The sequence below is a fragment of the Saimiri boliviensis genome, chromosome 19 (genome assembly GCF_048565385.1).
Source record: "Saimiri boliviensis isolate mSaiBol1 chromosome 19, mSaiBol1.pri, whole genome shotgun sequence".
NCBI lineage: Eukaryota > Metazoa > Chordata > Mammalia > Primates > Cebidae > Saimiri > Saimiri boliviensis.
In genome coordinates, this window is record NC_133467.1 from 17,677,617 (window position 1) to 17,689,658 (window position 12,042).

Genomic DNA, 12,042 nt, shown 5'->3' on the forward strand with positions numbered 1-12,042 from the left:
AATAAACAGAACCAATGACAAAAACCATATGATTATCTCAATAGATGCAGAAAAGGCCTTTGATAAAATTCAATGGTCCTTCATGCTAAAAACTCTCCATAAACTAGGTATTAATGGAGCATATAATAATAATAAGCTCAAAATAATAAGAGCTATTTATGACAAACCCACAACCAATATCATACTGAATGAGCAAAAGCTGAAAGCATTCCCTCTGAAAATTGATACAAGACAAGGATACCCTCCTTCACCACTCCTATTCAATACAGTATTGGAAGTTCTAGCCAGGGCAATCAGGAAATAGAAAGAAATAAAGGATATTCAAATAGGAAAAAAAGAAGTCAAACTGCCTCTGTTTGCATTTGTCATGATTGCATATTTAGAAGTCTCAGCCCAAAATCTTAAACTGATAAGAAATGTCAGCAACGTCTCAGGATACAAAATCAATGTGCAAAAATCATAGGCATTCCTATACACCAATAATAGACAAACAGAGCCAAATAATAAGTGAACTCCCATTCACAATTGCTACACAAATAAAATACCTAGGAATATAACTTACAAGGGATGTTAAGGACCTCTTCAAGGAGAATACAAACCACTGCTCCAGGAAATAAGAGACAACACAAACAAATGAAAAACCATTCCATTCTCATGGACAAGAAGCATCAATATTGTGAAAATGGTCATACTGCCCAAAGCAATTCATAGATTCAATGCTATCCCCATCAAGCTACCATTGACTTTCTTCATAAAATTAGAAAAAACTACTTTAAATTTCACATGGAACCAAAAAAAGCCTGTATAGCCATGACAATCCTAAGCAAAAAGAAAAAAGCTGGAGGAATCATGTTACCTGACTTCAAACTATACTATGAGGCTACAGTAACCAAAACAGCATGGTCCCGGTACCAAAACAGAGATACAGATCAACGGAACAGAACAGAGGTCTCAGAAATAATGCCACACATCTACAACCATCTACTCTTTGACAAACCTGACAAAAACAAGCAATAGAGAAATGATTTCCTATTTGATAAATGGTGTTGGGAAAACCAGCTAGCCATGTGTAGAAAACTGAAATTGTACCCCCTCCTTATACCTTACACAAAAATTAAGTCAAAATGGATTAAAGACTTAAACCTAAGACCTAAAGCCATAAAAATTCTAGAAGAAAACCCAGGCAATACCATTCAGGACACAGGGATGGGCAAAGTCTTCACGACTAAAACACCAAAAGCAATGGCAATAAAAGCCAAAATTGACCAATGAGATAATTAAACTAAAGAGCTTCTACACAGCAAAAGAAACAATCATCACAGTGAACAGGCAACCTACAGAATGGGAGAAAATTTTTGCAATCTATCCATCTGACAAAGGGCTAATATCCAGAATCTACAAGGAACTTAAACGAATTTACAAAAATGATTGGCTACTGATTTACTGAAATAATTTAACTTCAATCTGTTTAAGGCAGCTCCAAGGCACACATGTGAAACATAGTACTAATGGGACATTGTACTATGAAAGGATTTGGGATTCTGGTTTAAATTCACTGCAAGGTTTAGTTTAAATGCAACTTACTCCATGAACCTTTCCCTGATGTATGAAGTATGTCCTGGTTTACCTGGGTGATACCAGTTTGTTTCTCTTATCCTGCCATAATTAGCAACCATACCCCCTTTTACTCTCAGTGGTGTCCCAGTCTGTATGAAAAATTACATGGCTATCCTACTGATGACCCAATTTGGAAGAGGCCTCTTTTGTCTCCAAAATCCCTATAATACTTAATGGTTCAAATGTGACAAATCATTTATCTTGTATAATAGCTACTTCTAGTTATAATTTATCCTCCCACAATCCACTTTCCAGTCTGGATTACAAACACTTTGAGGAAAGTTGTATTTTACTATTCATGGTATCTAAAATAGAGATGCAATGGATACAAATCCCATTACTTTTTTGATCCTAGTGCCTCACACATACTAAACTCCAAGAGACAACTTGTTGAATTAACAAATACTTGAGACTGTAAACTCTTTTACAGTTAAAACTAACCTCATTCATCTTGATAAACCTCACAGAGGCACAGAGCTTTGGACATTATCTGTGTTTACAAAATTGTTTGAATGAATGAACAAATACACACAGTACAATTTTTCTCATGTTGTCCTTTATAACACTATAGAGAAATAAACTGGCAAAAGTTAATTAATTAAAATATCAACTAACATGTACCAAACAAGAGTAGCATCTTTTCTTACTCTCAGTTCATTTAAATGGTTGACTGAAATACAATTCAGTCTCTTTGTCTGAGTATTTTGGTATGCTAATTAAGAAGCATTGGGTCAATGGTGGCCCATCTCTGAAAATAAGACATAGATCTGATGACCTCTGAAGTCTTAGGTGACATATCTGGGAAAGCTGTTCTGACAAAATGGGACTCAGAATATGAACTATGCCTGGAGGCCATAAAATTAAGTCTATAGTGGTCAAGTTCAAGGTTTAGCTTAATATCAAAATATCCAACATTCCAAAATGGAAAAAACTAAGGCTAAGATGCCACACTAATCAGTACTTACTGGGGTCAGAAACATCCTGGGAATTGTCTTTCATGATGCAACTTAACTACAGTCCTCAAATTCCAGCTTTCGTACTTAGCATGTCATCTAGCGTGCTCCAAACATCTTCTTACAGCTCCAAAAACATTATTTATAAGCCTCAACCTTTCTTTGCTGAGCACAGTTTAGGTCAGCTTAGATTTTCAGACAAGTCATTTCAACCAATAAGATGTCCTGATTCCCAAAGAAGCAGCATTTTTTCCATTTCCTATGGAGTTTACTTGGACTTGGAACCTTCTCCATGCACCATAGTTCATTCAAAAATGGACCTAACCCAGCAATCCCACTACTGGGTACCTCCCAAAGGAAAAGAAGTCACTATATTAAAAAAGATGCTTGTGCACACATATTTATAGGAGCACAACTGCAAAAATATGGAGCCAGCCTAAATGCTTATCAACCAATGAGTGGATGAAGAAAATGTGGTATATATATATATAAACACACACACCATGGAATAACACTCAGGCATAAAAAGGAATGAAATAATGGCACTCACAGCAACCTGGATGGAGACAGAGGCCATTATTCTAAGTGAAGTAATTCAGGAATGAAAAACTAAGTATCATAGCTAAGCCATGAGGACATAAAGGCGTAAGAATGATATAATGGACTTCAAGGACTCAGGGCATGAGAGACTAAAGACTACACATCGTGTATAGTGTTCACTGCTCATGGGATGGGTGCACAAAATCTCAGAAATCACCACTGAAGAACTTGTCCGTGGCATCGCCACCACTGCCACTCAGCCACGACCACGGCTACGTCCTGCCCTGCAGCTGCTGCCACTGCCTGTGTTGCCACTGCCTCGACCAGCTGTATGATTAGGCCACAATCTTCAATGACTAAATATATTCCTCAGTTCTGTGGTGTTCTTGGTCAACATTTACGGAGTTTCTGAAGGGCAGTGGAGATTACTGCCAGGCACAGCCCAACCTCTATGCAGAGAAGTGAACTGTAGAAATTGATTACTACTCCACCAAGAAGCCCCCATAAGAGGGGTTATCCTGGATACAGAAATGTTGAGTTGAAATTCACAGAGCATGAGCATTTTATAAGAGTTCTGACCTAGATAGGGTAAACCTCAGTGCACTTCTTTTCTGTTACCGCAATATTACCGGATTGAAAAATTGCTGCTTGTTGTTAGGAGGTTCATTTCATTTGCCATTACTTACAACTTTATACTCAAAGCACTGAGAATTTCAAGTGGAGTGTATTAAAGTAGACTTCAGTTTCTTTGTATCATTTCTGTATTGATATTTAAAATTATTTCATAAACCTACTGAATGTTTTTTAACTAAATTAATACGGCTCGAATGAACCGCCTGGGTCCTGTGGAAGTCACATACAAGAACATGAGATTTCTTATTACATGCAATCCAACCAATCTGACCTGAAACAAATGTATAGAGGAACTTCAGAAGTATGGAGTTACCACAAGAGTAAGAGTGTGTGAAGCAACTTATGGCACTACTCTTACAGAGAAAGAAGGTATCTGTGTTTTCGACTGGACTTTTGATGATGGTGCACCACCATCCAACCAGATTGTTAATAACTGACTGGTTAAGTTTTGTAAAAATGAAGTTTTGTGAAGAACCTGGTTGTTGTATTGCTGTTCACTGCACTTCAGGCCTTGGGGTAGCTCCAGTACTTGTTGCCATAGCATTAATTGAAGATGGAATGAAAGATGAAGAGGCAGCACAATTCACAAGACAAAAGTGGCATGGAGCTTTTAACAGCAAGCAACTTTTGTATTTGGAGAAGTATCACCCAAAAATGTGGCTGCACTTCAAAGAGTCCAACGGTCATAGAAACAACTGCTGCATTCAATAAAACTGGAGCGTCTAATGCTACTGGAAGTGGAACTTGAGATAGGACCTAATTTGTTATACATATTAGCCAACATGTTGGCTTATGAGTATGTCTAATGAAGCTTCCATAGGAGTACTGAAAGGCAGTTTTATCAGGTCACAAGATAGCCAGATTTGGCAACTTCTGTGTTTGGGTTACATTCAACCTATTTGGACACTTGGCAAAAGATTCTTGCTGTCAGCATATAAAATGTGCTTGTCATTTGTACCCATTGACCTTTCCCAAAATCAGGCAGTACTGAGTTACGACTTGTTTAAATCTATTCCCACACCAGAATCTTACGAATACATAGAAATTTAGGAAGATTAGGTGCCAAAATACCCAGCACAATACTTGCAAACTTTTAGTACAATACAGAACTAAAATCCCAGGAACTATGAACACTCTAGACCTTATGTGGTTTATTCCTTCAATCATTTCAAACACTGAATATAGGGTGGCCAAGTGTGGTGGCTTACACCTGTAATCCCAGCACTTTGGGAGGCTGAGGAGGGTGGATCATGAGATCAGGAGTTCGAGATCAGCCTAACCAACATGGTGAAACCCACCTCTACTAAAAATACAAAAATTAGCTGGGTGTGGTGGCACATGCCTGTAATTCTAGCTACTCAGGAGGCTGAGGCAGGAGAATCATTTGAATCAGGAAGGTAAAGGTTGCAGTGAGCCGAGATCATGCCACTGCACTCCAGCCTGAGTGACAGAGCAAGACTCTGTCTCAAAAAAAAAAAAAAAAAAAAAAAAAAGGTAGGGCCTACTTCATGTTACCTCTGACTACATTCATACCAGTATGTATCAGATTTGCTTAACCACTGATTTTTTTTTATCAAGTTTTACAGTAATTATTTAATGTGTTGCTATAAATCTCACTTTGTGCTCTTATAAAAAAAAAAAACCTCCATTTTGAAATCTACATTGTACAGAAGCACATGTCTTCATTGTGTCCAGACCAAAAAAAAAAAAAAAAAAAAAAAAAAAGCCTTACAGTTAATTTAATGTTTGCACTCGTAGGTGCAACTTAAGAGGGAGAGGCTGAGAAAAGAATGGAAGAGGGCTATTAATTATTTTTAGCAAAATGTTACCTTTGTCTTATGCAAAACATGTAGAATATACTCTTTAATTTAGTAAAATATTTTTTAAGGTAGAGATACTTGGTTATTGTAATCATAAACTTAGTGAAATTCGTGCATTTTTTTTCCATACTTATCAGAAGTTGTTTACCAACTTATTTTTGTTTGAAAGTATGATTTTCTTTCCTTCTCTTCCCAACCTCTCTTGCAAAAAAAAAGTGAGTTTCTGCTAATGAATTGAGCAGACATCTAATATTTTATATGCCTTTTGAGCTGTGTAACTTAATATTTGGATACTTGATCACTTATTTTATTATGTAATTAATAAAATGGTGATGTGCATTAATGTTAGTTCAACCATGTATTTATACTTCCTGGGGATATGTGGTTATAGTTCTGTGGGAGAAATAACTTGACAGTGTTCACCGGCTTGTAAAAACTTAGTGCGACAGCCTAAACATCTAAATAAATAATGAAATGCAAAAAAGAAAAAAAAGAACTTGTCCATGTAACCAAAAACCACCTGTTCCCCAACAGCTGTTGAAATAAAAGGAAATAATGGACCAAATCATACCTGAAACCCTGCTTAGTCACAATATGAAGTTTCTAGATATCTGAGAAGGCCCTTGCATGAAAACTGACAAGCAGAAAATTAAGAAAGAAACATGATCTCAAATAATTTGCTTAGTTCCTGGCCAACTTTTCAGGTTTTCATACATAGTAACTGTGATCATTCAATAGGCTTCAGGCAAGGATGACTTAACTCCAGATCCTGCTACAAGACAGTACATGGCCCAATTAAGTTAGCTTCCATATCTCTAGGAAAATGACTAAGTTAGACTCTCCATGTGGCAATAGATGGGTCAATCTGATCTCCATTTGACACTTAGTAAAGGCTGGTAAATCAAGAAGCAAGTTCAACTTGAAGAAAAGAAAAACAAAGTGCCTCCTCTCATTCCCCTCTTTCCCCTCACTATCCGACTGCTTCATCTCCCTTACCCTCCCAGCCTGGCTAGTGGGTTGGGTTAGTAGTTTACTCATTCTTCAAAGTGGAATATTGCCTACTCTAGAAAAAGGATATGGCTTTCTCAGCCCACTCATCATTGGAGTTTTTCCTTATTTCCCAGCCTCTCCTGTGGCAATTGCAATAAAGCATGGGTGTATGGCTCTTTGTTCTCTCCAAGTTAGGACTTGCAGGCTGCAAGAAAAGATGCTGTTTGGTCACCAAGCCTGCAGCCTCTCTGGGGGCCCCACCATGGACAACCCTGAGTGAGCCCATTCTAACTTCCGGGAAGTCACATTACCCAAAAATGTAACAGGCAGCTCTAGGCTTTACTCTTATTCTGAACTTTCTTCATACCCTCTTCACATCTGATCATGTGCCTTATTTTTCTCTTTCCCCAGCATCATCTACTCTATTAATGATGATGTAAAGCTAGATAGGAAAAAAATTGTGATAAACCTATGGCCACATAGGCAAGGAGGTCTACTAAGAAAGAAATCTATGATTTGAAACTTCTCCTTCTGATCCTCAAAAGATAGTTTTGAGGCTATGGAGTGAAGTGGAAGCATGAAATGAAATGAAGAAACAGGCATAGACTTAGATATAGTGCCCTCTGCCTCTTGCCTAATGCCTTGGGTAGCTGAGTACAGTGCAGTGGGGAAACAGACAAGAGTCAGATGACTGTTCTTTGGATTATCTAATCTAATAATCAACTGGCTCTGTAATTTGAGAGAAACCTCCTTATCATAAAATAAAACAAAATAATTGAACTAGATGATCCCCAAGATCCAGCAGTGATGTTCTGACTCTGAGCGGGTTCATTATGTCTTTCAGAATTTACCTTGGTTACACCTCCTTAGAGGTTTGTAGCAGCTGGTTTTGAAGTTGCTTTTTTTCCACAATGACTTGTGAAAGAAAGAAACGGAGTTAGACTTACAAGTTTCCTTCACATTTCAGTGCTTGAAGATTGACTGGAAAGAGGCTACTGTAAATGATCTCCACTCCCCTCAATTTTCTGCCCTGCCTGCCAGCAATCTTCTCCCTTCCAAGAGACTATTGCCTTCTTCTTCATCAAGATGATCAAGGCTACCAGGAAAACCTTCCTCTAATCTCTGCCTGCATGCCAACAACTCATAAAACTGCACCTACCCTTCACTCCTTCCTTCCAGTCTCAGAGAAACGTGTGTCCTTTCTTCAGTTTGTGTCTGCCACTAGTGCTTGAATTCTGATTCCCTTCCTCCCTGACCTCCAGAAAAGGACTGCTGTCTTGATTCCTCTTCTTTAAAATTGTCCTGGAATAAAATTATTCCAACCCTTCTAGAAAAGGTCATTGAGGATATAAAGAGGCTCTTTTCTTGTGCCTATGAGCAGAACCAAAACTGATTCTTTTTAAGATGATATTGGATTTTTACGTATTGTTCAGAACATTGTTCATTACACTACATAGCTTCCTCTATATGTGGTCCCCAAGAGAAATTTCTGTCCAGTGTGATTACCTATGGCAGTTGTTCTCCTGAGCAGCTGTTTGCTTACATCTTGCAAATAGAATAAACAATGTAACTTATTCTACCTCCCTGTTTTATTGATTCTGGGAAGCTCAGAACTAAATCGGTGGCATCACTCCAGCAGTCTAATACCTAGGCAATCACTTTGTATTGAATCACTGAATCACTTTGTATTGAATCACCGAATTTGCCACTGCTTTAGTCTTTTCATTTTCATTTCTTTCTTTTCTTTCTTTTTCTTTTTTTTTTTTTTTTTTTTTTTTTTTTTTTTTTTTTTAAGATAGGGTCTCACTCTGTCACCCAGGCTGGAGTAAAGAGGTGCAATCTTGGCTCACTGCAACCTCTGCCTCCCAGTTCATGTGATTCTCATGCCTCAGCCACCCAAGTAGCTAGGATTATAGGCATGTGCCACCACACCCAGCTAAGTTTTGGATTTTTAGTAGAGGCAGAGTTTCACTCAATTGGCCAAGCTGGTCTTAAACTCCTGGCCTCATGTGATCTGCCCACATCAGCCTTCCAAAATGCTGGAATTAAAGGCATGAGTCACCACACCTGTCAAGTCTTTTCTTATGCCTCCTCATTTTCCTATTTTAAATTGTTGTATTATATGGACATATAAAATCCAACTGAAGTCCTACCTGCATAAAGGTATGTTGTAACTAGCACCTAAACAGATTAATAGATACTTCTTTCAGAGTCCTTTTATTTAGAAATGTATCAAAATATATAAGGATTTCTCTAGACATGGAATAAAATTCAGATGAGCTAATGAATGAATGGATACATGAATAGAATAAATGAAAGAAAGTAAAACCATGAAAGGCATTGGAATAAACCTTAGAAAAAGATTATTGGATTTGAGTTTTATTATAATATTGGCCACAATAAAGTCTTGAAGTAAGATAAGCCACTCAAATTTATCTCGTAAAGATGCTCTAATAGCTCCCCAAGAATGCTATAGGTAGGAGAGGTTATTACTGCATAAGACATCTTCATTACATATCTTTATCAAAGCTACTTGTGGTGGACTAGGCTACTAATAGAAGGAAAAAATGTGATTTTATCAATTTACTGACTAAGGAGCTATGATCATGCAGAAAGGTACAGAAATGACAGAATTAGGAATGATGACTTTTCCCATTATATTAAAATCTATGGAAAAGGGATAGAACAAATTATTGAACAGAATAGTTACATAGAATTACAAGCATTTAGTAAAAGTATTAGGTGCCACATGAAGTTAGTCTGGATAATTGTCATTTTAATATTGGACTGTGAATGCCCCATAATGCTACCTTATTTTCACTGATAATGGCTAGGTCATTGAACAAATGGCAGTTATTATTATGGTTATTATCCTAAATCTTCTTATAGATGCCAGATGCCAATTCTCTGTGACATTATGCCCCCGTATAATATGCTCTCTCTTCTGGTCTCACTACCCATCTTTCAAGAACAGCCTCACATCCCATTCCCTCCCAGATTGAGTCCTTCTAGTCGGAAAACACTAAACATATAAATGGTTCTTAGAATGATGATTTTGATGACAGTGAGCAGAGTTAATTTTAAGTTAACATGGAGGGAGCTTGGAAGTAGAAAGACAAGTTGGTTAGTTATCATAAAAATTCAGACTTAAGGGGCTAAAGATGATTAAAGATAGCACTTGGCTTTATTCTACTCAGTATTGCAATTATATGCAAACACATCTGTCTCTCCCACCTGAACTCTGAGGACAAAAATCATAATCCTAGTGTCTCCTAACTGTGTCTAAATCATAGTAGATACTCAATAAATGTTTATCATTAACTGAATGAGTAAATGAATAAATAGAGAGAGATGCAAAAAAGTCCACTGCGACTCTTTTTAAAATTCTTTTCTATTGGCTCCTCAATAAAGCAGAGGAAAGTGAAAACCTATATTAGAAAGAGAACAGGGCCCTTTTACTGTCTTAATCATCACCACTCTCCCTCAGACCTTGGATGTGCTCCAGGTTGTTGATGTTCCTCATAAAACCTGCTGCCCAGACTGTGCACAGATTCCAGACAAAATCCGGCCAGGACTGTGTCTAGCGGGAGCATCTCCTTCAGCAATCTGTACACTTTCTCCTTTTTAACAAAGCCCAAGATTGTTGGCGTATTTTTAATGGCCACATCACACTTTCACTTCACATGAAGCTTATAGCCACCCAATACCCATGATTACTTTCCCACTGAATGTTGCAAACATAGGTCTCCACCAGCTTGGTTTATACATTTTTTTATATCCTAAACTCTAAGTTCATTCCTATAAATCCTGCCCCCTCTCCCACACAACCTTGCAGCATTAGTTCAGCAGGCACTTCCAAGTACCTACTGGGTACTGCGCACAGCTAGGAGGCATAGGCATTCCTGAACAATAAGTCTTCCTGAAAGCAGAATACTGTAGAGAGGACATACTCATTGTACTCAGCTTTATGTTTTTACATTCAAATAGGAAAGAGGCCTCTGAGGGGAGATAGGGCACAGATTCCCTGTGGGGCAGGGTGATTCATGTCTCATGCTTTCTGTCTCATGATGAATCCTTATTACTATATAAGGTATGAACCTGCCCTCGTAAAATTCTTTGCTGAGATAATTACCTTTTTCACATCTCCTCTTCAATCACCTTAACATCTTCTTGAGAATCACCATCTCTTCAAACTCACCACTGAATCCAGCGCAATGTCTAACCAAACACTTCCTCTTACATGAAGTATCTTTAAGTCACAAGGCACTTTCAACAAGCAGTATCTCATGTGAATTTCACAATATCCCTCTGAGGTAGACAGAAGAGTTAGCCATTTCTTTACATATCCTCCACAAATACCACTCTACCACTTATGGCCCTCTGCTGCCCAAGCCCTGGAAGCTTCACAGCTCATTGAGACTGAGGTTAAAATCCATACAATGGCCGGCCTCATGGACTCTATATAACCTGTCTCTTCCAACTACTCTCTGCCTAACTCATTCAGTCCCGCCATGCCAGCTCCTTCCTGTTTCTTCAGACTGGTATAAACCTGGGTTCCATGTAGTTCACTCCCTTGCTTTCTTCAGCTATCTGCTCAAATAGCATCTTTTCAGTAAGGCTTTCTATGGATACACTTTACTTTACTTCCACAGCAAGTACTCTGCTTCCCTCATTCTGATGAATTTCTTTCTCTAGCACTTACCACTGTTTGGCATATGATGTACACACTTGTGTATTCATTGCCTGTATTACAGTTCACAGACTGTAAGCTCCATAAGAGAAGAAAAATTTCTTCTCACTGCAGTATACCACATGGCACTACAGTGCCTAAAACAGTGCCTGGCCTAGAATAGGTACTAAATTAACATTTGTTGAATATGCATGAATGAGGATGAATGAGAAAATAATTAAATTATGTGACTAGACTGGAGCAAAAACTATAATCTAATTCTTCTCATTTCTAGTTTCCTATTTCTTTTCACTGTGCTCAAATAATTTTGGTAATCATTTACAACCTACTACCCTTTTCTATTTAGATTACTATAGAAACTTACTAACACATCTTCCTGCCTCTAGTCTCCCTAGTTCATAACATTGATTCTGGATACTGCCTCCAGATTAGTTTTCTGAATAATTACTCAAATATTCAATATGCACTGGCTTAAGACTTCTGTTTCCAGTATAAACAGTTTAGAAGCCCTGATTATCCCTCCACTGAAAACAACTAAAATCAGTGAATAATATACAAAAATAAATTTTAAATGCATTGTAAAGCTGGACAGAAATTAAAGAATATCATCAGACTCCACATACAATGTAAAAAGAGGAATCCAGAAAATAAACATTTTCTGAAGCCACTGACTTATTTGAGGGCTCGCCCTATTTCTAATGCCCAGGAACTTATTTGACAGCCTTTCGAGAATCTTGAATACAAAACAAAATGTAGGGCTTATCAAGGTAGGGTGTTTGATAAGAAAGCCAACATAAAT

The 12,042-nt window shown here is 37.7% G+C and overlaps 1 protein-coding gene and 1 pseudogene across 2 annotated transcripts in view; one reads left to right on the forward strand and one right to left on the reverse strand.

The window, feature by feature from the left end:
- PAPPA2 (pappalysin 2) overlaps positions 1-12,042 on the reverse strand; it is a 578,240-nt gene that overhangs the window by 216,494 nt on the left and 349,704 nt on the right. The gene's annotated exons all lie outside the window — the stretch shown is intronic.
- LOC101053930 (protein tyrosine phosphatase type IVA 1 pseudogene) lies at positions 3,938-4,491 on the forward strand (annotated as a pseudogene).